Here is a 27,746-nt window from a genome sequence, read left to right as displayed (position 1 = left end):
CTCAGCTGCCTTTCTCCCTCCAGGGTTCTACAACCCTAAGGGAACTTGGGAAAATACATATTCTACCATTCCTGCTTATGTTCCCAGGTCCTTAGGATAAGGTATTGCACACATCTTTCCTCAGGCTGAAGAGGACTAAGTGGGACAGTCTCCATTATAGGCTAAAAAGGCTGTTATTTAACCCTGGATGCTTACAGTAATAGACGTGACTTGCTGGTACGACGAAAGGCTCAGGAGCACAAAATGAAAGGTTAGTCAAAGCCAAGTTTTTTCTTAGACAGGAGTGCCGTATGCAGGAATCAGGCCAGAATGGTTGGGTTTTAAGAGATAATGACAGTATAAAGATGCAAAAATGTTTTTTCCTGGCAGGATTTCGTTTCTCTTTTCCTGGGTTTTCTGTGTATGTTCTACAGCATTTAAATCTAGCTGTTGGAGCCTCAAAAGCACACAGGTACCCAATACAATACTCCAACTAAATTCCTCTAAAAAATGCCTCAAAGCCATTTGACTGAATGAAGCAGCAGAAACATTTACCATCATGTGGCCTTCTCAGCTACAGAAATTTGCACCACAAGCATCGGTACTCTAGTGCTATTTGCAAAAGGTAAGTCTGCCAGGGCTGAAAATAATATTCAGGAGCAATAAAACCTACTGACTGTGGCTTGTAGCAAAGGCAAACTTTTTGGAGAACAACTTCAAGGCATGGTTGAGATGTCAATTCCTGTATGGAACCAGTCAACACCCTGTTTATTAACAGCCAAGAGGCTCCAAAGACACCCATCTTTTACACATACCCTTGCTGTCCTTCAAAGCAGGGGAAAAATGTAGCAAAAATGGATTGAAAAGTAAGGTGCCAAACCAAAAGAAAACTGAAGCTCAGGAGAGGTGACCACCGGACTTCCTAAAATAACCAGGACTCAGGACTCTCTGCTAGGTGTCATATACCTAAGGCACTACAAAGATGTGGGCAGACAAAGCAGTGTATAAATCTAATTAGAGCACTATGCAAAACTTGTTCCAAGACACTTTCTAACCAAGAGGCTAACCTAGAGACAAAGTAGGGACATATATGGCATTTTCTGGATAATATTCACAAAATAATACTTAGAAAATCTTGTTTCCTCAAATAAAGACGAAAGCGAACAGTAAGAGACAGTTGTTTAGATTTTATCTCACTTACAATGTTCTCATCAACCTGACCCATATAAAAAAGTCTGCTGTCAGCTTTTTCTGGACCCTTGCTACAAGTAATTCCCTGACTGCCCATAGGCCTTCTTGTCAGTACCAGCTCCAGAGATGCTTCTCATTTTTCCTCCATCTGACACTCTTTCAAACACTTATTCCAGCAACAGATCTCACACTCCAACTAGCCTTGCATAAGGAGCAAGATGTTGCATAAGGCCAGTTCTGCAGTGTTCAGCACACCACCATGATGCCATACAAAATGCACTTAAACTACTGCAGTAAAGCATGTTGAGTCTAGTTTTAATAGAAAGGTGGAAAACTGCCAAATTCCTAAATAGATCTCTAATAATAGCAAGATGTAAAATTAAACATCAGGAAAAATGCAGACGATGATTCTGGCCTTTAATGTTACAAACAGTACTAAAATACTGTGTATCTTCAAAGTATGAAGTCACTCCAGTATTTAACAGCACTTGAAGAGCAGTAAGCTCTATTTTGTTAGAAAAAAGTAAAGTCTGTAATTGAGGTTTTAAAAAGTGACCAGGATTTTATAAAGGCCGATTGATAGTACTACTTGAAATTAAGTCCTTTTAAATAATCTCATGTTATACATCATTAAACCGAAGCATTCAAAACGAAGGTAGAGAACAAAGCACAGACAGATAATGTGATCTGCCCAAGGTCACCTGAAAATTTTTCAGAGAGGCAACAGGAGAAACTTGTTTTTGACAAAAGTCTATGCCCTGATAAGAAAGACAATCTTTCCTCCAATACTGTATCTTGGGGTGATTAAGATCATATGTAGGTACAAATACGTATTAATGTAAACCCTACATTCCTCCCTGAAAAAATGCAAGCAGGTATCTCCTGACTTACCCAGGCAAACTATATACTATAGCAAAAATTGGGCGTGCATGAATCGGAACGGAGTCAGTTTACTGCTAAGGCTGTGCCTGTCCCTAAACCAGCATACTATCTTGGGTGGAATAAATGTCCCCATTATATTTATAATGAAGCTAATCAATTTGGGGATTGTAAAATAACCCCGTCCAGAATTTTGATGAATCACGTGACATGTCTTCCAAGGACTCTATTGTTAAAGATGCATTTTTTTACCAGAATTTCAGTAATTAATCCTGTTTTGCGGTAGTTTTATTTTTGTGTGGCTTATCCTTTGATGATCTAATTTACATTTATAATGATCTATTCCCTCATGAATTAATTGCTTATGTTATTTTCTCTATTAATCAGACATCAACATTTGCATTACAGATGACTGTTTGCGTTATTTTCATACTACTAAATCTGGCAGCATGATACTAATGATAAATACTTTCCTCGGTTCTAGGGGTGAATTAGCGTCTCAGTCCTTTTAAACAAAGGCATTATTAGGATCTTACCCCTCTTTTGAAGTGGGCTGGTGGTTCTGTGGTATTATCCACATATATTTATTACGTCTAAGAATTTACTTTTTTTCTGCAAACTGTAAATACACAAATATTTAGTTCACCCATTGCTGTCAAACAAGCCCTGAGCAAAGGGCAAAGAGTTATGAATCTGAGGCCACCACAGAATCCTTTTCTAGATCCCCACGTACCTTCATAAGAGTTTCACACCTCCCAGCTACTCACTACAACTCCTTCCTGGATGCTATCACCCACAGTGCTCCCCAAAAAGCTGGTTTTGTCAAAATTGCTTACTTACATTTAGGAAAAATAAATTATCAGTGCTAGTATAAAACAGTACAAATTGTTGACCTGAGCTAGGCAACCTGATTGTGCCTGGAGCAGATAAGGGAGTACCCACGGACACTGCTCTCTGTCCACAGACCAGGGAGGTAGTAACCTTTGGACAGTCACCTCCTTCCTGGCACAGTTATGTGCAAAGGAGCACATGCATGTCCTCAAACATGCAGGCCAACAGCAAGAGGAGGAAGAGCCTGGTTATCCCACTCCCCACACTTTGGTGCTGCATCCTCACGTGCTTGTAGGGAATAGGAAGCCATAGCAGCTCCAATGATGCTCTCCCTGGGCTGCTACTCTGACATACAGGTTTCGGCATGGTACTAATATACGTTCTTTGCACGGGAGCGATGAAGCTCTTCATAAGTCCCTTACACTCACACAGAAGCACAGTCAAGGTCATACTACATCAGACTATTAAGAGACATGCTGCTTCTACCCAGAAGCATCCGTAGCCCCTTTGGGTCAGCAGCTTCAACAACAGACTTGGTATTCCCCAAGTAAAGACTTGCTAAGCCCTGCCAGTTTCCACTTTTACAATGGCAAAGAAGAAATTGGACATGTGAAATACTTACACTAGTGTCAGAAGCATAAACAAATGGTGCATCACAAGGAAACATGGTGGAAGCCATACTTTTTATAGCATGAGGAAAAATTCCCAGAGGATCTGTCACATACATCTGAAACTCCCCAGCTGTGGACTCTCTCTTCTCCTCAGTGTCCTTGAACCAGCACTATACCCTGCTGCCTTGAAATCTGTCAAGGAAGAAGCAGTTCTGTGCTTGCCACAGAGGTTTACAAGCCATTTCTTTCATTCTGGGATGGTGAGCATTTCCTCCATGTGATTCCAGTCAGACAGGGAGGTATAAATACCTCCTCTGCCCACACCCATGCAGGAATCTTTTCCCTACCCCATCAAAGAAAAAAATCCATTCTGTCTTATGGCAGTCCCCACTGAACTGTCTGCACAAGCAGTTGGTGAGTCCAAGAACAAGTGGCTTTTGAGGACGTACCTGGAACCTGCACAGCAACACTGGCAGGCTGTCTTACAAGGAAAGACAAATTGAAGGGGGCCTATTACATCTTAAAGTGATGAAGCCCTTTCTGACACCTGTTTGGTTGCTTTCTCAGCTCCTGCCCTAGGGCCAAACTACAATCTATTCAATCCTCAAACAGCGTTATTTTCTTCTCTAGACATAAGGTGGGCTGCTCATGATGTAAAGGACCTTTTAGGGAGGTAAAAGTCTCAAGGTGGTCTTCAGTGAGAACACCTTCAAATCAACCAGCTCAGCATAAGGCATCTGCTGCAAGGCACGAAGTATTGAAGTACTGGCTGATAGAGCCTCAACTCGGCAATAACGGGGAAAATGGCTTCAATAACACATTCACAGAATGTCCTCATTTTCCAGTCCATGAGTATGGTCCCTCCCTTGACTTCATGGTCTGGTTAGTAAAGCTCAGCAACTGTATTCATTTTTGGACACAAATAATACTCTCACATCCACTGGTAGATGTTGTGCAGAAGGCTGCTCATTTCATGACATAAAGCTTTTCATATGTCTCTCGTTCCTTATAGCATATTGTTGGATTCTTTCATTCCCATGTTGTGTCAGTTCTTCCCCATCTCCTTATACGCTTTACATTACACTGTTGGTCTTGCATCATATTCCTGGGGTCATTAAGTACCTGAACTGTAAACATCCTTATTCTCTGCCACAAGAGACCAGGGAGAAAACTGTGCAAGGCAGGTCAGAGTAGCCCCCTCTAACAAGAAATGAAAGCCTGGACTCATGCACAGCTCCAAAACTTGTGCTGTTGAGCTGCCATAATGACATACTACATCCCATTAATCTGCAATTACACACTGACAGGGACTGTCAATCTAATACCATATCCATTCAGCAGAACTAAATGTACCATTTCTGTCCCCAACACTGTTCCTGTGCCTAAAACTCTTCAAAATAAAGTTAAATGTGTGATTTAATGGAGCAGGGAAGAGTCCAAATTCTGAATTAAGGAGGAGAGAGATTAGAGCATTTATAGCCTCACCACATCTGTGACTGTAAAGCCTGAGAAAACAAAATGACTGCAGGAATATGTGCAAGCACAGAAATCATCTGCTAACGTCTGTAGTAAACTTGTAGTTTGTACTCACAAATCCCCCTGGTACAATCAACTTTTTGTTATCTACATGTGCTCACCACATCTGAGAGAGGTCGTCCTCCTCAGTACTATCCTGTCTCAAGTCCCCCTTGGTACCTATTACACCTGCCCCCAAAGCACATCACATTCCCTGATGGTTCATCTTACTCAGCTTGGCAAAACAAAAGACATCAACACTCTATCACACTTCCACAGCTGAGACACAGCAGTGTTTTAACATCACTGGAGGCTTAAGATGAGACATAAGCACAGTCCAGTGGATGGAAACCAGGCTGAGACTCCCCATCTCCTCTGTTCAGACTGCAGAAAGACATTTCCTTTACACGCTATAGTGCCACTGAAGTTACTGCCCAGTGGTTGCTGCCTTCTCTCTGCTGGTGGAAGTGCTGGTGCAAGTGCTGCTGGGTCTGCTTTGGGTAAAACCCATGAGGACATATCAGACCAAAGGCTGCAAATTGTTTACAACAAACTGATAGGTTCAGCTTCCCACAGATTGCCCTGCTGTCAGATCCCTGTGGGATTGTCACCAGCCCTGAGAAGCAGTGACAGGTAGCGACATCCTAGCTGACACAGCTGGAGCCAGAAGGGGACATCTCATAAAAGCTGGAGGTCTCATTCCAGGAAAAACATGCCTGCTCGGGGGGAACAGGAGGTGGTGCCCAAATGCTGTTCTGGGCGGATATCGTATCAACCAAGAGCACATAAATGCTGTCTTAAATGACACCATGAGGCTGCAAGCTCTCCCAGACTGTAGAGCTGCCCCAGGGCTGAACTCAGGCTCAGCATCCAAACTAGTTCTCTATGTACCCCGCAGCCAGTGGAGACAGACATCATCCGAGCATGACTTACCCACCTTAAAATAGGCAGCTTAAATAGCTGGACTGAAGCACCTTCTGGCCCAGATGCTTTAAGTTTAGACAGCTAGAGACAGATGAGATGAATTCCACTTTGATGAACTGAGCCCTGCCATGATGGGATTCAGCACTCAGGACTGCAGCAAAATATCTATATCCACTGAGTGACTTGGGTATCCTTCCCAAAGCTGTTTTAAAACGTATTATGACATTCAATTTCAGTGCAACTCAACAACTTGCACAGCTGTTTATATTTTGAAAGTATTTAAGAATTTTAAAACACTAAACAAAATAAAGAACCACAAACACAGAAATGGCCACAATGTTCTTTAGAACATGCCACTTCTGCAGCATTACAAAGCACAGCAGCCACTCCAGAAGAGCATGGGAACACTTAACCATTGTAAATGCTGTTTTCGAAAACTGTCTCCTTCCCTTCCTGCACTCACACAGCTGGTAACTCTGTGCTCCTGTGCCCAGGTGACAATTCAGCAGAAACTGTTTTCTGTGACAGGTCTGTCACTTTGTCAATGGCACAAACATGGGTATGGGCAAAATTAACCCCAGCAAATTAGTTTGCCGAGTACTCCTGCTTACCTAAACAACTGTGGCATCATAATTTAGCAGCTAGTCAAGAGTCTGAGTCTGGGAGTAGGGAGTTGCTTTTTAGAAAGGGAGATCACAACAACCAGGTCTGGAAAAAGCTGGAGACCTTGCATGAGGGAACATTGCCTACAGCACCAGGCACCTACCTGCAAGGAGGGACTTGGTAAAGAATGACAGATGGTGCTGCCAACTGCGTAAGGACCATGGCAGCACAGATCCAGCTGCCCTGTAGTTGCTCCACCTTACACCAGAGCTAGCCAAGACTTGATGTCTAATTCAAAGTCTGCTCACTTGTAAGCTCTTTTGTCCATCTGCGTGGCATGGAGAGACCCTCTGTTCCCCTCCAACTTAATCCCCAGCTGTACTGGCTTTACGGCACAGAGTGGCTGATCGCCAGCAATCTCACCTTAGCAGGTTCTGCTCCCTAGTTACACAGCATTAAGACCACCTACATCCTTGACCAGACTTTTTTGGAGTAGTTTGACAAAAGACATGCACATCTCCACTTGTTTGTTTTTTGTTATAAAAGGAAAGTAAAGGTGTTAAATCACAAGCCCTTGATACTCCTTCTGCAACAGACTATTAACACTCTACGAAATCACACAGCATTGTCTGCTAATAGAGAACATCAAGGAAACTAACGCCGTTTGCTTGGTCTCCAGGAAAGGCAATGCTTATGAAGTGTTAAAAGGCAAAATGTTTTATTTCTATATATATATATACACACACACATATTAAGGCCACATTACATAACAAGTTGCCCGACTTCTATGCGGTCCTTAAACCTTTGTTCTTTAAGAACAGCATAGAAAATGAGGATGTGGAGCCCAAAGACATTTAATTTCTTCCCTTCTCATATGACCTATCTACTTTCATTGACATAATTTCATTTCATTTTAGTTTTTGTCTCACAAGAAAACCAGACCTGTAATGTTTGGCTGCCAAGGAAGTTTTAAGCCATTCAGATCTTCCTAGGTCTTGCAGTCATGGTCAACCATGAGTGGCACAGAAATCTGGTGGAAGGAAATTCAAAAGGCATATTCTCTGATGTAAAATATATTTTAAAATAACTTTTTTTAAAAAATCATAATTTAAAAAAAAAAAAACAAACAATCTGATGACCATTAGTCCTACTGGAAGCCTATGGAACACATTCTCCTGTATATGAACCTTAATACTGGAAACTTTAAACTGCCTAATTTACCAGGTATAATCACCTACATAAGAATACGATTTCCAGTAATGGAAAGGAACTTTTAAAACAGCAGAAAGGGCACACTGAGAACCATTCAAGCTAAAGCTGGGTAAAACGCAAACTGAAGAAAAGCGGAAAAATTTATTATAAAGAGTAATTAACCACTTCCACAAATTAATAAACTGCACAGTAATTTGTCTGTCACTTCAAATCCTCAATGAAAGCAGTATGGTTTCTGACAACATACTCCAGCAGAAGTCAAAAATTAAGGGCTAGATACAGGAACTGCTGAATGAGGGCCTTCAGCCCAAGTTAACCAGGAAGCCTAGGTGATTATAACACTTTCTCCTGGAAATCTATTAAGCCTGCTTGTATTTATTAGATGATAGAGACAGTCTACTTCTACTAAGGGAAGCAAATCCTGCCAAATATAAATCAGAACATTATTATCAGGACAACAGAGCTGTCTTGACACACAGAAAAAAAGGAACCAGCCCAAAATGCCTCTGATTTATATTCTACAAACAAAATCAAAGGTCACACAACTCCTAGCACAATGTCATACTGCGTGCATTAGCATTAAGGACACAGACAGCTAAATAAACATATTTTTAGAATTAGTAGACTGTGCTAATTGAGTGCATATTTGCAAAATTAATATAATTCATCAGAAAAAATAAATAAATCTGTATTTGGATCATGTACATGGTTACTTTCTCCTGACAGCAGGGTCACAGCAAGAAGGCATGGTAGGAAATACAGAGACTATGACTGATAAAATCACGTAACAGCATTGCCAGCTCTCATAAATAAATCATACATCACAGCATTTAGCATTTGCAGGACATTGCAAGAGTCCTTGATGTGAAGTGAGTGGCTCCTTCAGCTCTATTATTTTTAGGTCTGCTGGTTCAAGCAGAGTTCTGTGTAGGACCCTGAAGCAAAATACTCCCCAGTTATCTGATTTGGGGATTATTTTTTTTTCCTCAACAAGGGACTGGCAAAGATCTTTTCCTCCATCTTAAGACACACCTGTGGCCCACCATATTCAAGTTCTGTCATTTCTTGTTCTGCAACTTCTGCACTGTTCTCAGTTTTCCTCCAGCATCGTTTTATTTTTCACATACCAAAGGACTATACAGGAGAAAAAGTACAAAGGCAGGAAAGGAAAAACACGAGATCATAAGGAAGGTGGGTGGTGCTTACTTTAGCAGTGAAGAAGGAATAATGGAGGAGTCACTGTCTTGACACACAGGGAAGTCTATGAAGGTGATTACATTTTTATGTGCACTCACAATCACATTGTTGAGCTTCCCCTACTGCAAACACAGAATAAAGTTCAAAAGAGAAATTAAATTCACGATAAATTTGCTTGGTCTTTTAGGATATATATTATTTTTTGGAAGAGTCTCATGATTTAGTTTGATTTGATCTCTTGAGTTCAGCAATGTTGTATGGAGTCCAACTCCCATCTCTGAGTAACCACAGACAGCTTCTATCCTCCTTCATACCAAAGAGGGCATCTTACCAAAATATCTGCCTGAGAGATGCATCCCTTCTGATTGCAACTAAGCCAGCAAGCTCCTCTCTCCATTTGCAAGTGCAAAAGACTATGAGTCTCCCATTTGCATCAAGCATAAGACCTTTGCAAGAAGTACAACTCTTGCACGTAAAAGGTAGAATACCATAAGGAAAGCTCAGCAGATACAGGCATTGTTGGTAGTATTTTGCATTAGCTGTGAGGAGGGGAAGCAGGGTGAAGTGGTAGGCTGCTTTTATTAAAAACCCTCTTAGGACACTGGACAACCAGCTGAAGTTGTGAAGCCAGCACTGAGCCTCACATCACCGCAGTTGCTCGTTTAAATGAGCCAGCTTAGCTACAGGTGCAATGGAGAACAGTGTGCAAGTGTGAGACCTGCTTAGTCTGATATTAAATCTCTTGCCCACTGTGGTGGGTCAGCCTTGGCAAAGAGCCAAATGCCCACCCAGGCGCTCACTCACTCTCTCCTCTCAGCAAGACATGGTGAAAACAGTACGAATAGGAACGAGAAAGCCTGTGAGTTGAGATAAAGACAGGGAGGTTGTTTATCAGTTACGGTTGCAGGCAAAACAGATGTGACTTGAAGAAAATTACATAACTTATTGACAAGTAAAATAGATTTAGGTAGTGAGAAACAAAAAGACAAACATTAAAAGACCACCTTTTCTCCCCCCTCTCCCAGGCTCAACTTCACTCCTTTTCTCCAGACCCTACGCCTCAACACCAAGCAGCACAGGGGGATGGGGGCTATGGTCATAGAATGGTTTGAGTGGGAAGAGACCTTTAAATGTCATCTACTCCAATAAGCAGGGACATCTTCAACTAGATCAAGTTGCTCAGAGCCCTGTTCAGCCTCAACTTGAATATTTCCAGGAACGGGGCACCTACCATATATGGGCAACGTGTTCCAGTGTTTCACCACTCTCATCATAAAACATTTCTTCCTTGTATCTAGTCTAAGTCTACCCACCTTTAGTATAAAACCATTACCCTTTGCCCTGTTGCTACAGGTCCTACCAAAAAGTCTGTCCCCATCATTCTTGTAGGCCCCCTTCAAGGAATGAAAGGCTGCAATAGCCTTCTCTTCTCCCGGCTAAACAACCCCAACTCTCTCAGCCTGTCCTCACAGGAGAGGTGTTCCATCCTTCCGATCATCTTCATGGATCCTCTGGACTTGCTCCAACAGGTCGAGATCCATGTCTCTCCTGTACTGAGGACTCCAGAGCTGGACGCACTACTCCAGGTGGGATCTCACCACAGTAGAGTAGAGGGGCAGAATCACCTCCCTCAACCTGCTGGCCACGCTTCTTTGGATGCGGCCCAGCATACGGTTGGCTTTCTGGGTTGCAAGCACACTTTGCTGGCTCATGTCCAGCTTTTCATCCACCAGTACACCCAAGTCCTTCTCAGGAGGGTTGCTCTCAATCCCTTCATTCCCCAGCCTGTATTGATAACAGTGGTTGCCCTGACCCAGGTGCAGGACCCTGCACTTGGCCTTGTTCAACCTCATGAGGTCCACATGGCCCCACTTGAGCTTGTCCAGGTCCCTCTGGATGGCATCCCATCCCTCAGGCATGTCAACTGCACCACTCAGCTTGCTGTCATCTGCAGATTTGCTGAGGGTGCACTCAATCACACTGTCTGTATTTATGTGATATATATGAAGATATATGGTCAGCACGTAACAGTCCCTCTCTGCTCCTTCTTCCTTCTCACACCTTTCCTCTGCTCCAGCGTGGGTCCTCCATAGCAGCACTTCCTTTGGGAATGTCCATCTGCTCCTGTGCTGGTCTTCAACAGGCTGCACGAACACCTGTTCCACTATGGAGCACTTCCTCCTCCTCCTGTAACCTCAGTGCTCCCTCTGTTGTTTCTCACTCTTTTTTTTTTCCCTCCTTCTCTGCCTGTGCAGTGTTTTTTGCCCTTTCTTACATATATTTTAACAGAGACACCAACATAGCTGATGGACTCAGCTTTGGCATGCAAGTGATCCCCGAACATCTCTGGGGAATAAATTTGATGATTTCAAATAACGCAACATAAAACAGATAATCAAAAAGCATTCCAAAAGGTTTCAAAACATTAAGAGTATTTTCCTTAAAAAAAAACAAAACAAAAAAAACCACCAAAACAACTAAACAAAAAGCCATATTTCACATTTTTTAAACTTCAAGCAAATTAGTTTTGCCACTGTCCGCAATCAGAGTGTCGTAAGTATAAAGTGTTGGCTGCCAAACAGGATTTAAAATAAACAAAAATAAATTAGAACCATATTTTTCATATCAGGCACACATCCTGCCAGAGGTCTACAACTGTTCAATTGGCCCAGACCAGATAACTGAAACACACAGTCCCTGGGACACACACACCATTGTCAAGCCAACACAAAACACTGTGGCTAACCAAGAACCCGTCAACACAAAGAGAAAAAAACAGCAGCAGCAACCAAAATGTCAAAAAAAAAAAAAGTAAAAAGCATACAGAAGCCAAAATGCTGAACACTGTCAGTCACTGTTAAAAACTGCCAAGAAATGGTTAACTCTCAGAATTATTTTTTTCTAACTTTTTCTATTTCTATTTTTCATCTATGAAAAAATGTTCATATGCTCCTCCGGTCCTTCTCCCCACAGGAACAATGTCCACAGCACAAGCTGTAATAGCTGCAAAGAGGCAGTCTTTATAGAAAGAAAACACCAGACACAAAAACTAGGTCAGTGCTGAGGCTTTCCAAAAGGGCATTTTCCCCCAGAAACCCCACTTCTCTGCTAACAGCAAGGTTACAGCCGTTCCAAACAATTACAAGCCATCGCTGCATCCCAAAGCAGCAGCATCTTATGAAAATTCAAAGTAAGAATCTTTTCAAACTTACTCCATCTTTGCTTGCTTAATTTCCCTGTAATCCCCACCCACGCTCCAGGGTCCCAAGCTGTATAGATGAGCCCTGAAGAGGTGGTCCAAAGCTCACTCAACATGATCTTATGACAGAGCCACCATTAATGGAAGGGCTGTCTAGAGAAAGAGCTCAAACCAGCGAGTTTGTACTTTGTATGCTATTCCACTGTCAGACATCATGAGTGAAGTGACAAATGATATATGCAGAACACTGTATTTAAATGTCTTTCCTCTGCCTGCTCTTTATCTTCCTTTTCTCAGCACACAGAATAATTCATCAGAGTGCAATCCTGAGAGGTTTTGATGCCAACATTTTAGTCTATAGTAAAACATCAGCAGTTTTGTCAAGTATTTGTATGTGTGGACAAACAGACCATGTCAGGAAGAGCCCAAGGCCCTGACTCAGCAAAGCAGAGAACACTTAGCACCTCCCTGTAAAGAATCCGCGCAATCTCATGCTCAGGGATTTTGTGTAGGACTTGGGTATCTGTGCTTCAAAACCCCTGTCTGGCTTGGGGCAAGTCAATCCATCTCCCTCACATCTTAACTCCCCATCTGTAAGATAGGGACACTGATCTCTTCTCCTGTACTAGGCTGTTGTGATAACATATCGGAGACTGGACAGTATTTAAACGCTATAGTTAAAGGGGCCATGTTAGTACTTAGGAGAGACAGATTCAGCAAACCCTTGGGGGAGGGAAAGAAAGCATGTCTTTTAAGAACCTAAAAAGATTAAAGAGCACAAAGTCTGACTATAAGCCAAAGGGAACTGCACTCTTAAATCATTTAAGCACTTCCGGAAAACATTCCTTGATTCAAAGGTTTAAGCACCATTTGTCTAGCACTTTAAAGAAGAAACAGTACCAAAGAGCAATGGACCTGCTACAATTTAGCACTGCCTAGACATTTGCTGAAAACATACTTTTTGTGCAAGGATGACAAAAATTTGGTGAACAAGCAAATGCCGTCAGTGCAGAAGGATGATGAGGACACAACAGATAGGTATTTTAAGAATCCTACCGATCCCTCTTTTTCTGAGCATAATAAGAATTTACTGTCAAATGGTAAAACCCTGAGCCACAAGATATTCAGTCAATAAATATGACTGAAGATCAGAACTTAATCCTGTGAAATAAAAACTATTACCGTGTTTGCATTTAGCAGATCAGGCCTGTAACTCTGTGATGTTCAATTAACCAAAAGCTTTGAAAAGGCATTAGCACCTTAAATAATCCATGGCATTGCATACAGAACAACACTATTAATTTTCATACTACGGTGCAAGCTTAAAAAAACACAACAAAAACCAAAAGCAACACAACAACCACCAAAAAAGCCCCAACACCACAAAGCTGATTTTATGGTCAGTAATTTTTTGGTCAAAGACAACAGCATAAAAGTGGTTGTCCACAGCAGATCCTTTCCATGACACCAGGAAAAGAACCCCAACATCTCACCTGTATTCAGTAAACCAAAGGGATTGGGCTGCAAACTGCCTTTAAATTGTTTAACCAGCATAAGCTGGGGCACTGATTCTGGAGTAACACTGAATCCCTGCTCTTTAGAGTGTATTCTAGGTCCCCTCATATCCACAGGAGACACAGTCATTACAGCTCTTTTAGTTTGTGGATCTTTGATCTGTTTTTTTTTTTTTTTTTTTCCCTACCAAAAATTATCTGCAAAACACAGTCTTTTTAGCTCTAGCCAGAGGCTCTCACTAAGCGCTGGAGTTTGAGCTCTGGTGTCAGCCGAGTGGACGGTCATTCCCTGAGCAATGAGAAGCACGAACTGTCACAGCTCCTCAGAGCAGCTTGCTAACCCTGAAACACAAAGATTTCTGTTTAAACGGAGGCATGGAGGAACATGAGTGCTGACACAGACTTCAAGAGAAGCAAGAGCCAGGACAGAACCAGGCTAGATTATATTATGAAGATCTGATATACCAAGAGTGGCTCCTCCCTGTAGAATTTTAAACTGGGGATGGAGGTAGGGACGGAATAAAGATGGCACTGATATCTTCCTTCCACAGTTTTTGTCTGACCTTTGGTAGATCCCAGCAGATATCTCTCCCATCTGTGCTGGGTTCAATGTGCCTTTTCTGTCTCCAAGACAGCCAAGCAGACACAAAAGCAGAAGTCAAAACATCTGTCAGCCTCTGCTACCTACAGAAAAGAGTGACTTTTTGCTTGAGAGACCACAGCACCACAAAAGCGTTGGCAGGAGGCCTAGATCTGCCAGGCTCTGTAGCTGGCTGAATGAGAGGGACAGATCTGACAAGGGCAAACATTTCCAGGACACTAGCTGCAAGCACATAAATGGGCTTGGGGACAAAAACCAGTTGACCAGGAATTGCATTTAGCAACAGTGGGACAACTCTGAAAGGGAAAGATGAAGCTGCAGCAAGATGAAAGGGAGCAGGACGGTTGGAGCTATGCAGCACAAGACTGGCAACATATCTGGGATTTTAAATTAGCCTTATGCTGATGTAACCAGCCTTGACTGCACTTCAGTTCTCACACAAACACCCTGGATGCGCTTGGCCAAGGACAACCCCTGCTGTGGGCATGCAAATCAGACAGCAGCACTGCCCCCACCTTCTCCTCCTGTCTGTCACCCTGCAGCCACGAGTCCCTGTGCAGTGCCCAACACACATCAGCTCCTACTGGAGATACCCAGAAGCAAGAGTGACCAGAGATGAGGCTGGAGAGGAAGAGAGGGCTGGCCAAGTATTTGCCTCATGCTCCTTTCTCCAGGGTACACTCTCACTCCTGACAAATACGAAAATCCTCTACTTGCCCTTCTCCCTTCCTCTGCCAGCCAAGATCACAAATCACCTTGTCTGAGTGGCACAAGAAGCTATCCAGGCCACCATGTATTCAATCTGAGTCTATGTCAACTCTTGTACATAGAAAGCACTGCTAGTAAACAATAACAAGAATAAAAAGAAGACTATCCTGCATATGCAAGGAATAACACATTGAGACAGCAATTTTCAGGCAGCAATGCGTCCCCTTCCCCCTTCTCTCCTCCAGCCCTGTTCCTGTAGTACTTTCATGTGCCTATCATTGCAAACAAAAGATATATGCCAAGCTAATGAAGTGTCTGGGTTGTGGTATATGCATGTATAAATGAGCCAGCACGGCCCCTGTGTGTACAGAGTAACTGCAGGAAACACATTTCCAGACCTGTCAAGACTCATTTCTTTTAGAAGGAATAAAAGATAGCTGACTTATTTTTCCCCTTCAAGCACAAAAGAAAAAAAGAAAAGAAAAAAAGAGAGAGAAAGGAAAATGTAAAATGTACTAATAACTAAAAGGTAAGGAGAAATTTCTGACGGGTGCCCTCCTTCCTACTGTTATTAGTGTGATGGATGTGCTGGGAGACCCCAGCTGCTCATACAACCTGGTGCCATACAAACAGAAGGCACGATGCAGTCCCCTCCCAGAAGTAAGACGGGAACAAACAAGAGAGGAAAGAAATATCCAGGGGGATAAAGAGATCTGCCTGAGGTGTCACGACAGATCTGCAGCAGAGCCAAAGATCCTAGCCACAGGAAATCCTGATTTCCTACATATGCCTTGATGTTGCAGCTTTAAGACACTCTGCTTTCCCTGCAGTATTTCCATCAGCTGCCTCTTCTCCTCCTTACAAAGGCTGCCCAAGCTCCTGATAACACTGCAGAAGCTGAGAGCACAAACATCCAAGCCATGGCGAGGGACAGGGATGCGCTCTATGTTATTATGCAAACTATGTCCAGGTATGTTCCCCAAATCACCTGTAAAACCAAATGACTTGGCAGTCTGAACTATCATTTACAAGAGCCACGCACCCTCTTCCTCAGTGCTCACTGGCCACCAAGTATTTTGAGGGGGAGATACTTCCATAGAATCATTTAGGTTGGAATAGACCCTTAAGATCATCAAGTCAAAACGTAAACCTAAGACTGCCAAGTCCACTACTAAACCATGTCCCTAAGCATTATGTTGCAGAGGATCACACAGAAACACACAGAATGGTAGGGGTTGGAAGGGACCTTCAGAGATCATCTAGTCCAACCCCCTGACAAAGCAGACTCACCTAAAGCAGGCTGCACAGGAACGCATCCAGGTGGGTTTTGAATATCTCCAGAGAAGGAAACTCCACAACCTCTCTGGGCAGCCTGTTCCAGTGTTCTGCCACCCTCAAAGCAAAGTTTTTCCTTATGTTCAGATGGAATTTCCTCTGTTCTGGTTTGTGCCTGTTGCCTCTTGTCTTGCCACTGGGCACTACCGAAAAGAGTCTGGCTCCGTCCTCTTGACACCTGCACTTTAGACATTCATAAGCATTGATGAGATCCAGTCTCTCCAGGAGTTCCTTGTCTTTCTTGAACTGGGGAGCCCAGAACTGGACACACTACTACAGCTGTGGCCTCACCAGGGCAGAGTAGGGGGGAGATAACCTCCATTGACCCACTGGCCACACTCTTTTTAATGCATCCCAGGATACCATTGACCTTCTTGGCCACAAGGGCACATTGCTGGCTCATGGTCAACTTGCTGTCAACCAGGACTCCCAGGTCCCTCTCTGCAGAGCTGCTTTCCAGCAGGTGAGCCCCTAATGTGTACTGGTGCATGAGGTTATTCCTCCCCAGGTGTAGGACCCTACATGTCTTTTAAATACCTCCAGGGATAGGGATTCAACCACTTCCCCAGATAGCCGATTCTACTCCTTGATAACCCTTCCAGTGCTTAACAATGCTCTTTCAGTGAAGAAATTTTTCCTTATGTCCAATCTAAACCTTCCCTCGTACAACTAGACGCCATTTCCTCTTCTCATATCACTTGGTCTCTTCTCACAAGTAACAACACCCACCTTGCTACAACCTCCTTTCAGATAGTTGTAGAGAGTGATAAGGTCTCCCCTCAGCCTCCTTTTCTCCAGGCTAAACAACCCCAGTTCCCTCAGCCACTTCTCATAAGACTTTTTGTCTAGACCCTTCACCAGCTTTGTTGCTCTCCTCTGGACTAGCTCCAGCATCTCAGTGTCTTTCTTGCAGTGAGGAGTCCAAAACTGAACACAGTATTCAAGGTGCAGCCTCACCAATGTCAAGTACAGCAGGAAAATCACTTCCCTAGTCCTGCTGGCCACTCTGTTCCTGATACAAGCCAGGATGCTATTGGCCTTCTTGGCCACCTGGGCATGCTGCTGGCTCATATTCAGGTGGCTGTCGACCAACACCCCCAGGTACTTCTCCGCTGGGCAGCCTTCCAGCCGGTCTTCCCCAAGCCAGTGCAGGACCTAGCACTTGGCCTTGTTGAACCTCATACTATTGGCCTTGGCCCACACATCCAGCCTGTCCAGATCCCTCTGCAAAGCCTTCCTACCCTCAAGCAGATCAACATTCCCACCTAACTTGGTGGCCATCCAGTCAGTTTTTTTACACAGCAAATATTAGACATGACAGATCTTAAGAGGCAGTGAGCATCTCTAAACCCAGTGGAAAGCACCACAGTTTTCCAGTGCATCTTCTGCCACTTCAGAGTCCAAAAGATACTATCATCACTCATAAGCCCAACACTCCTGCTCTGCACTCTCTGCATGTGGTCACAGCACACATGTCAGCGCTAAGGAATGAGCTGTCACCACACCAGCTATGCTTTGGCTTAGACAGAAACACTTCCTGACCTTCCAGCTCAAAGCACTCAGGTCAGCATCTGCTCCACCACAAAGCAGCGGCACACAGGATGATGAAAGTTTGAAAGACTATGATGCAATCAAGTCTGAGAGACAAATGAACTGCCACATTGTGGCTCCTTGTTCTTCCTTCGAGCATAGTCTGAACACAGACACTTGCAAGCCTCTAGCTAATACACACACTCATTTAACACAAGCAACGCAGATTTGTTCCTTTTGATCCAGAGCTCCAAAGTTCACTCCCCAGGAACAGCCCTACTAAGAAGCAGAACTTACAAAGATCACATCCATCCATACTTTATGAAGATCAACCACTTACCAGAGCTGTGCAAAGAAGTAGTTAACTAGAAGATAATTTCTTTCCGTAATTAATTTCACGAGGGCAAAGGATTCTTTTTCAGTGCCTTGAAATGTTTGGTTGGATTTCTTGTTGGCTTTCTAATAACTTAGTAGATTACAGTACTTGTCAGACCCAGGCTTAAAGCAATGAAGAGCTAGGGTGGCCCCAGCATAAATTGATGAAATCAGACCATCCTGATCTGCAGAAGTGCCTACTCCCCATATCCTGGGTTACTCGGGCAGTGCTGCACATGCATTTCACTGTGTGACTTACTAAAGTCACTTACTATTACATCCCTATGTATTTGGGGTACTAAGGGATTCACTCTCAATATTGATCCATGGATAAGTATGGATCTGTGCACTGCCATTTGAAGCCTCTGGTCTTAAACCCCAATGACCAGTAGATCCTCCTGCTCCCTTGTAAGTCACCACTGTTGCTGGCAGTTATTTTCTGAGATACGGTCAAAAAGCCAAGACTAACCAGAATAGTAAACTGCATGTCACCGCATGTGAAGGAACAAGAAACTGAATCCTGGTGCAGGAATGCTAGAACTGAACACTGGGGAGCCACTCAGCAGCTTTATGTTTCCTTGCTGGGGTTTTCCACAGTTGCAAGGGACTGGTTTATAAAAGCCTCCCTGCCTAACTTAGATAAGGAATACAACATAAGCATCTCAGGAGTGGGCAGACATACTTACTGGCTCAGACAAAATATTTTATCTTTGGATGCCTCACCAGTTTCAATACCTTTACCATCCTATGCCCACCAAGTCAAGCAGTACTCCTTTTCTCATCTCATTCCTGGCAAACTGAGGCATCGAAAGGTTGTTTGACTTATTCAAGGCTATGTGGGAAAACCTGAGACAAGGTAACAATGTTAGACTGCAGTTTTTGCATCACCAGCACTGCAATTGTTCTCCCGAGGCTGTTATTTCTATTAAACGACTCCTACAAAAGGGACTCCCCAGTAGTAAAGCTCTACTTTAAGTAAGAAAGATCTATTTAAATTGCGTCAGAAACACAGGACTTCCATCCAAGTGATAAATCTCGCTGATAGGATGATGCTATGCATTCTCCAATAGGAAGTCCTCAAAGGAGATTTTGTCAGGGTTTCCATCACATCCCAGGAGTCTAACCCTGAAAGACCAGCAGGAATAAATACCACAGATTTCAGTTCCCCCTCCACCCCATGCATGCACTCACCCAGTCTCTCTCTCTCTCTCACACAGATACCTTTACTTACTTCTCTTTCAGCAAATACAAAAAAACCAAACAGACAGTTTTCCAACAGTCCTCACAGAGGATAGTTATGCAGCCCTTCCCAGGTCATGGCATAACACAGTCTGAAACCAGCTAATACCCTGTATTAGCTGATATACAGATTTCCCCGTATAACATGAAACAATATGATTCTGCCTTTTTTTTTTTTTTTTTTTTTTTACATCTGCTACACATTAGTGATGCAGGGGGGAAGGGGAAAGAATGGGGATCAAGGTGGTTTTGATTTACGTCAGCTGACGAGGATTCATTTCTGTAACACTTTCAGGGTAAAATTTTGGTTATAAGAATAAAGAATACAACCAAAGCTACACAGTTTTCACCCGCCTCTTATTCTTTTTCATCCTTTTTCAATCTGCTGATTGCAGATTTAGGGAAATGAGTGTTCTTACTTTTATTATTACAGCAGTACCTGGAGGACTCAGCTGAGATCACAGCACCATCACATAGCATACAGGCAGGGCACAACTTTGGTACATCCCTGGGAGAAGCAGCAAGGGAACACAAGGTAGCTCTCCTGTGCTGTTTCACCAAAACTCCATTGTTCTACTACATAATTCATGTCCCTCCTTAAAGTTAGGGGCTGTTTGAGTTTTTTTCCAGGCTATCATGCGCACACTTTCCCACTACCTTCTGCACTGAGACCAAACTTGTCCTCTTCTGCCACTATCCTCCAATACTTCTCATTGGCCTTTCTCACCTTCTCCCCAGTCATTTCCTTATCTCCTATTTCTTCTGCTCAACTTTGATCCTAGGCTGCTCTATGCAGTCCAAATGGCCTCAAAAAGCTTGCCAATACTCTACCCTCTTGAGGCTGCTTTTTCTGTGTAATATAGGAGTGGTTGAACTACCACCACTCCAGCAGGTTTCCATGGGAGCTAGTGGGTGCTCAATGCTTCAGAAAAAAAAAACCTACATAAGCAAAGGCAGAGCCCAGCTTAATAGCTTAGTTGTAGCTGACTTCTGTCTGCGTACTTGACTGGGAGTCAGAGCTCCCGTTCAGTTCCTACCTTTGTCGATGACTTAGTGATTCTAGGTAAGCACCTGAACTCTTCTTCCTCAGTTTTGTCTGTAGAGCAGAGGTGATTGCATCTCTATCACAGAATTGCCGCAGATTTAACTCATCTGAGTTCACAGTGCTCTTTGAGGTCTTTAGATCAAGGGTGCTAAAAAGCACACAGTGCTACCGTTATACAAGGCATGCTCTTGCATGACCACATGCTGAAAAGCAATCAGTCATCAAGGAAAATATTGCTTTCCTGACACTCATGTCCTTTAACATTTTCAACTTCGAACACGGTCTTGTTCACATTTAATTTCTCCTTTGCTTTCCCTCTCTTCCTGTTGGAAGCAAGCATCTAGGCACAGCCTTTTCTAAAGACAGCAAAGAAAGAGTCCTCATTTCCCAGTGACCTACTATCCCAGACAGCCTTTGCAAGCAAGCCAATCAACCAAGGAAACACAGGAAAGCACTACTTGTGTCACTACTATCAGGGAAATGAGCACCAGTCTCCAACAGCCACAGAGGGAATAGCCCCATGAACAAATTAAACTATGGTTTCCATTGTACACATTAAATAGAAGAACAGGCCTGCAAATCCTTATATCTGAGCCAAATTTTATGTCTGTGGGAACATTCTGTAAGGCAACAAGACTACCCAGAAATTTAAAGTTACCACCATGCATAATCACCTGCATTCCAGCTTTGGTATTGCAGTGGTTCCTACAAGGCTGCTTCCTTCATATACATGCAGAGAAAACAAGACACAAACCAGGCTTGCCTGCTGGTCTCCATACCTCGCCCTCTGCAAACTCAAGAACAGCTTCCATCAACACGTACAAGTCCACATGCATGTACCAAACATATTTCTTGCGTGAAAAGTGACACTTTGTATTTTCTACCTTGATTGCACTCAGCACCTCCAATGAAGTTCAACATTGTGTTCTGCTAGGCACAATACATGCACATGCAATAAGAGACAATTTCTGTACCTGGGAACTTGTGAGAATCCATCTCGTTTCTGTGAGGTAAGGCCTCAGCATGCTGGTGACTGAAAATAAAGGTTTTCTTTTCTTGCCTCTGAATAAAGGATAGCCTGCAGTGCCCAGTGCTGACTGACCAACTCACTAACCTGGGTAACAACCTACTGGTCCATCTGCGCGCAGAACCAGGCCCTAAACACATCAGGGGAAAAAGAAGGTAAGGGCAGAAGCTGAAACGCTGAAAGGGGACGGTAAGAAAACACACAAACCCACAAAAACAGACGCAGAGCAAAAACTATTCTTAGGAAAAAAGTACTTGAAGAAAGAACAGATAAAAAAAACACCTGAGTCACATGACATCTTATATGTTTGTTAGCCTTGTAGTTGTTGGATTAAAAAAAAAAAAAATTGGCTTCTTCCTAGCTGCCTTCCTGTGATAAACTTTACCTGAGTGAGTTTCTGTGACTTTCTCTTTTCTGATGTTTATAACAGCAGATTATGATGAGCTGAACCCCCCCTTTGATGCAGATAAGGCTTCATTTCTGTGTCAGTTAAGGTCACTTGCATCTGCTCAGTCTTATATCTCAAGGGCTTCCATTCATCATTGCCAGCTCAGCCAGAGACTAGGATCATCCATTTGCAATAGCTGTGAGTCTGGTTCAGAATCTCAATGCCGGCAAATGCTTGCCAAGCTTTCCCCTGGTGCACATGCAGAAATGACTAGAGAAATATCCAGACTCAGGCACATTTGTGATCGCTGCCCATGCACCTCCAGCAAAGCCAATGTTTTTCTTCCAAATCTTCACTGAGAAGCTAACTCCTCTCTGCTGTGTATTAAACTGTACTATACAGGAAGGAAGCAGGGTATTGCAGGGCTGATTATACTGATTTGCAACAGCAAAATGCTCTGTTGTGCCATATGCTGAGAGCACATCATGGATCTTGTGCTGCATGATTCACTTCAAAGGCTGGATTTTATGGCCAGATAGAAACTGGCTATAGGGTATTCCGCAGGCTAATTAAAAAAAAATGAGCTTCAATGTGGAAATTCAGGTGCCTAAGACATCCAACATTTGGGCATGCAAGTCCCTCTTTCTGATTTTTCTAGAAGTGGCATGAATCCATTCCTCTCTGAGGTAAATTCTTAAAGACTTAACCAGCCAAGATGGAAAATGATGCTCAAAGCCACCAGGTTACAACCTGTGCTCATCCCTTGAACCTGGTTGCTCTGTTCAACTCACAGTGCTCAAGATTTCAAAACCCGGTCAGCACCATCCAGACACACAAAGTAGCACAAGACAATTCCACAGATTTCAACACTCGATATTTAAAAATTAATATTAACTTCATTGATTAGCATGGTTAGAAAGGACAGAGGAGGAAGAAGGGGAGAGGAAGAAAAAGCATGGAGAAAGTAAGAGCATGCCAAGTCTGACATGGCTCAGGTGATAAATGTTCCTGTTCCACAGAAAGCATTCAGAAAAAATGTGCATCAAAAGCAAATAAAGTCATGGAGGGGAAGGTGGAAGGAAAGGTCAAGGCCTCTCAGCTAGTTGTCTCCCTTCCTCAGACACCCTCTACCATCAGCACAGAGAAAGGAGCTGCAGGAGATTCAACACCTTACACTGAATAGAGGAACCCTTCTCCCTCAGTAGCAAAGGGCGACAAGGGAGATGCAGTGGCTGAGTTACCTGACTAATCTGCGAGACCCAAGTTGAGTATCCCTCAAAAGAACAACAAAGAAACAAAACAAAAAACAAAGCCCAAACCTAGACACAAGCAAGCAGTTACAGCTACAGAATTCCGAAGGTATTATGGTAACTCATAGTCTCAGATGTGTGAAATTATTTAGGTTGGAAAGGACTTCTTGAAGTTACCTAGCTCAATCCCTTGCTCAAAGCAGGTCCAGATAGACAGATCACCTTACTGGTTTTGCTACCAAGCCTCTTCCTCCTTGACTTATCCCTGGTTAAGGGAGGACTCATCTTCCTTGACTGTGTCTGAGACAGTGGTGAAGGAAGTGGTTGCTCCCAGGCTTTTTCATCTTTACTCTGCTGCTTGCTGACAAGTTATCCTGGGAAGTCCTCTGTCCCGGGACTCCTCTGCCACCACAAGCAGGTCCCAGAGCTCTTCGAATAGGGCATAACCTCCTCCCAAGGAGGGTCCCTTTGAATCTACAGCAGCAAGACTTTATCCCGGACTCTGAAACCTAGGAGACTGTATCCCTTCCTACAGTCTTGGTGAGATACAGCATTCCCCACTGTCATCTGACATGCCTATTATCAAGCATGGTTTAGTGACTTTCTGAGACCTAGCTATTTGGCCTTGTTGTCTGGTGGTGGTGAGGAGCTTCAGCGGCTAGCTATTTTGCAAAGCTATAGATTTCTTTACATCATTTTCCAGTCTCTTATTTTCACTGACCATTCCCTTGCATCAGGTGATCAGGTGCCTGTGTTCATCCTATTATACTTCTTTATTACCATTTATACCACTGGCTTCTGCTTTGGCCAGATCCATTCTTAATTGTCCTCTTAGAATAGTCTATAAAATTTCCAAACCTACCACAGAAGGATTTCTTTCCTTGCCTTTTTAACATGAGAATGAGGTTTGTGAGCAACACAAGCAAATTATATGGCTACGTAAACAGTGTTTCTTCACTGGGGCCTCCTGGAAATTAGTTGCCAAATCCTGACCTGAACTCCTAACATATTATAAAGGGGCATTATTTTTGAAATTTTTTCTGCTGCATGGGCTCTTAAGTGTTAGTGCACATTGAGAACGTAAGTGAGCACAAAGCAATGCTGCTCAGGAAGATATCTGTGGAAGCATGATGTTTTGGGTTTTTTTAGCAGATTAAAGATCGTCATCGTACCACATTCACCCAAGGAACAAGCATGAAAACTGCCCCTACGTAGCAACTTTGCAAATGCCAATGCAGTAGAATCCACTCATCATTTGCCCCACTTTCATGGAGAGAAAAGCTATGCTTGAGGAGGAGGCAGGATGATAGTTCAAACGAAAAAGATAAAATGAAAACCGAAGACCAATAGGCAGTAAATAATCTATCCCTCTGCGAGGCACAGTAGTCCCTTTGAAAAACACAGCTGTAATCTGACACATCTGCAGTGACTTTCTGAAAGCAAAAAGAGGAGGAAGGATTTTTGAAGAATTCTTTGTACTACGCCATCATGAAAGGCTACTGTTGATAAAAATTAGTTGGTACTGCCTCAATTCTGGACAGCAGACCTGGAGCGAGCCCCTGAACTTCACACTCCCCTGACAGTGCTGGCCCACATCCTTATTCTGACCTGCTGCTGTGCAACACATCCCGTTGCCCTGATGGATTTTTGCCTTACAAGAAGTTTCAACAAGGAAAACACAAAAGGACTGTTATGAAAGCTGTCAACAAAGGATCCTACCCACTCTACAGCCTTGGTGCTGAAGCACTACCAACACTTACAGAGGTTACTGAAATAGGCTTTATTTTCCTGGTACAGTTCACTGGCTTAAAACTGTTCCACTTCTCCTACCCCACAGGTATGCCTGCCCTCAGCCCAGCCCACTCCTCTCAGTGGGTGTCAAGTCAGCTCTTCACAAATCCAGGTAGTGAACAGGACCAGGGAACTGAGGCAGCTTTAGAAAAACTACCCACCCACCACCACCTTCCCCAATATGTGTTTTCTGTTGGTTTTTCTCTAAAAACATGAGCCAGGTTGGCACCCTGAGCAGGGAGGCAGCATGTGCAGCTGCACAGAACAATGGATGGAGATACTGCTATGCTCTAAGGGTGCAAGGTTGCAGCGGCAGAAGCTAACACAGGTATTGCTGTCCAAAACCCTGTATCACAGAACCACAGCCTTAATAAAGTAGTGCTTTACACTCATTTTGCAAAGGGTTTGATGACTAAACAAGGGGCAAGACCAAGTACAAAGACTACTTGTCCTCCTTTGTCATGATGATTGATGATAATGTTAAACTTAATTGTACTTTATTCACCCATCAAAATATTATCCCTCCCAGGGGGGTACAATGTGGCAAAGATAAATGAGGAAATTAGAAGTCTAGCACTGTGTATTTGCTCCTGAAGTCACCTGATTTATGCTGCTCGGGAGGGATGCCTTGCACTGAGCTGATGTGTGGCAGAGTCATGCATCTGTTCAGTTATTTCAAATAGTTCAAAGACAGCTGCCTCCTTCAGCAAAAGCACCCGCGTGTGCACTAAGAGTGTGAAAAGACACATATATATAAAACAAAAGTACATGAAAAATATCCATTAAGGGTACCACATCAGTTTTTGTAACGGATTATTTTATGAACACAGGAGTCTGGGGAAAGCACAATTATTAGTATCTAAAATTACTGGGCACGTTTTTCACTAGTGATTGGCAATTAGAAACTTCAGCGTTCTTACAGAACCATAAAGGAGCCACTCATGTTAAATTCCAAAAATCTTTCCCCCATAATATTGGCATGAAATAAGATTTAGAGGGGAGAAAGAGATTAAGTATACGCAGAGCTCTCCACTGCTTGGAAAGCACTGATTAGCTGGCTCCTCCAAACACTAACTTCCTTCACTTTCTCATCCCGGCAGATTTGAGTAGCTATGTCGGCTTACCGGCATTAATTGTGTCCAAGATTACTCTCACTATAAAGAGAGGTACACTTGCAACAACTATTTTTATATTGCTAGTATCCCCTATGCTGAGGAGCTAGGTTAGCCTAACTGTTGTCAACGGCAAAACCAGCTATTAAACCACATATGTAGGTGTATGATAACCCTGGTCAAAGCTGGTAGGGAAACTCAACAAAACCTTATCTACAGTAGTTTCTGCACCTTAGATGAGCGTTAGTTAACTTTTTTTGGACTATAATAACCATGAGAAGGCACAACATAAAAAAAAGAATGGAAGATCCATAAGAGGTGCCTAAAGGCAATGAAAAATGCAGTCTGTGTGAACTATTCAAATAGATCCAGTCCTCATCGCTCAGCAGCCATGAGGGCCCATTTATCTTGCATTAGGTTTTTATGACATGCTTTTGCCTTGAGCAGGACTTTTGAGCTGTGACTACCTGAATGGGGAAGATTTAAATTTAAAGAAGAGAGTGATTGTAAATGTGTCATTTAAGTACTTTACAAACGTTATTGCAAAAGGTAATACAATTCAGAAGCTGCCTCTTTTCAATTAATACAGAAGGTAGAAGCCAGGCAAGCCCACTCCACTGTTTTAAAGCTTTGGTACAGCAGCCAGGAGAGCATCCACCCATAAAGTATGGTATGTAAAACAGGAGCCCAAGCTTGCCTATCCACAAGTTCACCCATTGCTGTCCTTACTGGAGTTGTCTAGGGACATCTCAAACAAGTCAAGTGTAACGTGTGCTCTAGTGTGTGTAAGATTAGATTTCACAAAACAAAACATACAAAGAAGATTTGTGTTGATTTTTAGTGCCTAAGAGACCTTGTTGGCATTTCAGCCATTTGCTACGCCCCAAAACTGAGATTATGAGCTCTTTAGGGGTACCTCAGAGTTGGCCCTTCAAAACTCCAATCTCATATCCATACTTTTCCCTACACAGTACACACAGGGCACTTGTCAGAAAGAGATGGGACTGATCCCTAATTAGCAGTTATCTTATTAACAGTAGCAATAACAGAAACCATTCCCCAGGAAGTAAGTGCTCCATGAAAGAGGATATATAGTCAGCCCAAATCTGGACACAGAAGGAACAGGTGGATATGTTCTCGCTATTTTTATAATAAAGCCACATGTTGAATCTGTCATACAAGCCCTGAGCCTTCAAAATGGTTGCAAATCAACTTCACTTGCACTGATGATGACAAAACTATACACTAGCACTAGAAACTTCCCTGTTAAATGTTCCGTTTCATGGCAGAGGGGCAGCACGTGTTTTCTCTCTCTAAGCCCAGAAGGCAGCACAGCAGCAAACAGTGCTGGGTATAAAGACAAATAACGCCAGAAGGCATCACAGGAAAAATACACAGGGAGGGTCCAGATGTGCTGGTCTCTCATGTGTGATAAGCTCTGGCTGCTGTAGTAGTGAGTGCTGAGAGTCTGTCACAACCTAAAGGTATTGGTCCCATGGCCTGATTAGCTCTCCAAGTACCAGTCCTCACCTTTTGTTTGCACTTTAATAAAGGCATTTAAGTCATTACGCATCTCGAGTGAGAGCAAGGCAAGGTAATACATCAGTCCTGCTGTTGAACCACACTAGCAGAGCATTAGCATCTGGAGGATTGCAAAGTCTCAACTTGTGTTACCCTGTTCAATGTCTCT

General features: G+C 43.2%; 1 protein-coding gene across 11 annotated transcripts in view; it reads right to left on the bottom strand.

Moving 5' to 3' along the window:
* Nucleotides 1–27,746, bottom strand: part of TSPAN4 (tetraspanin 4) — a 457,483-nt gene that overhangs the window by 304,854 nt on the left and 124,883 nt on the right. The gene's annotated exons all lie outside the window — the stretch shown is intronic.

The sequence above is a fragment of the Larus michahellis genome, chromosome 4, assembly GCF_964199755.1.
Source record: "Larus michahellis chromosome 4, bLarMic1.1, whole genome shotgun sequence".
Classification (NCBI taxonomy): Eukaryota; Metazoa; Chordata; class Aves; order Charadriiformes; family Laridae; genus Larus; species Larus michahellis.
Note: the sequence above shows the minus strand (reverse complement) of the source record. Positions and strands in the feature narration are given on the sequence as shown.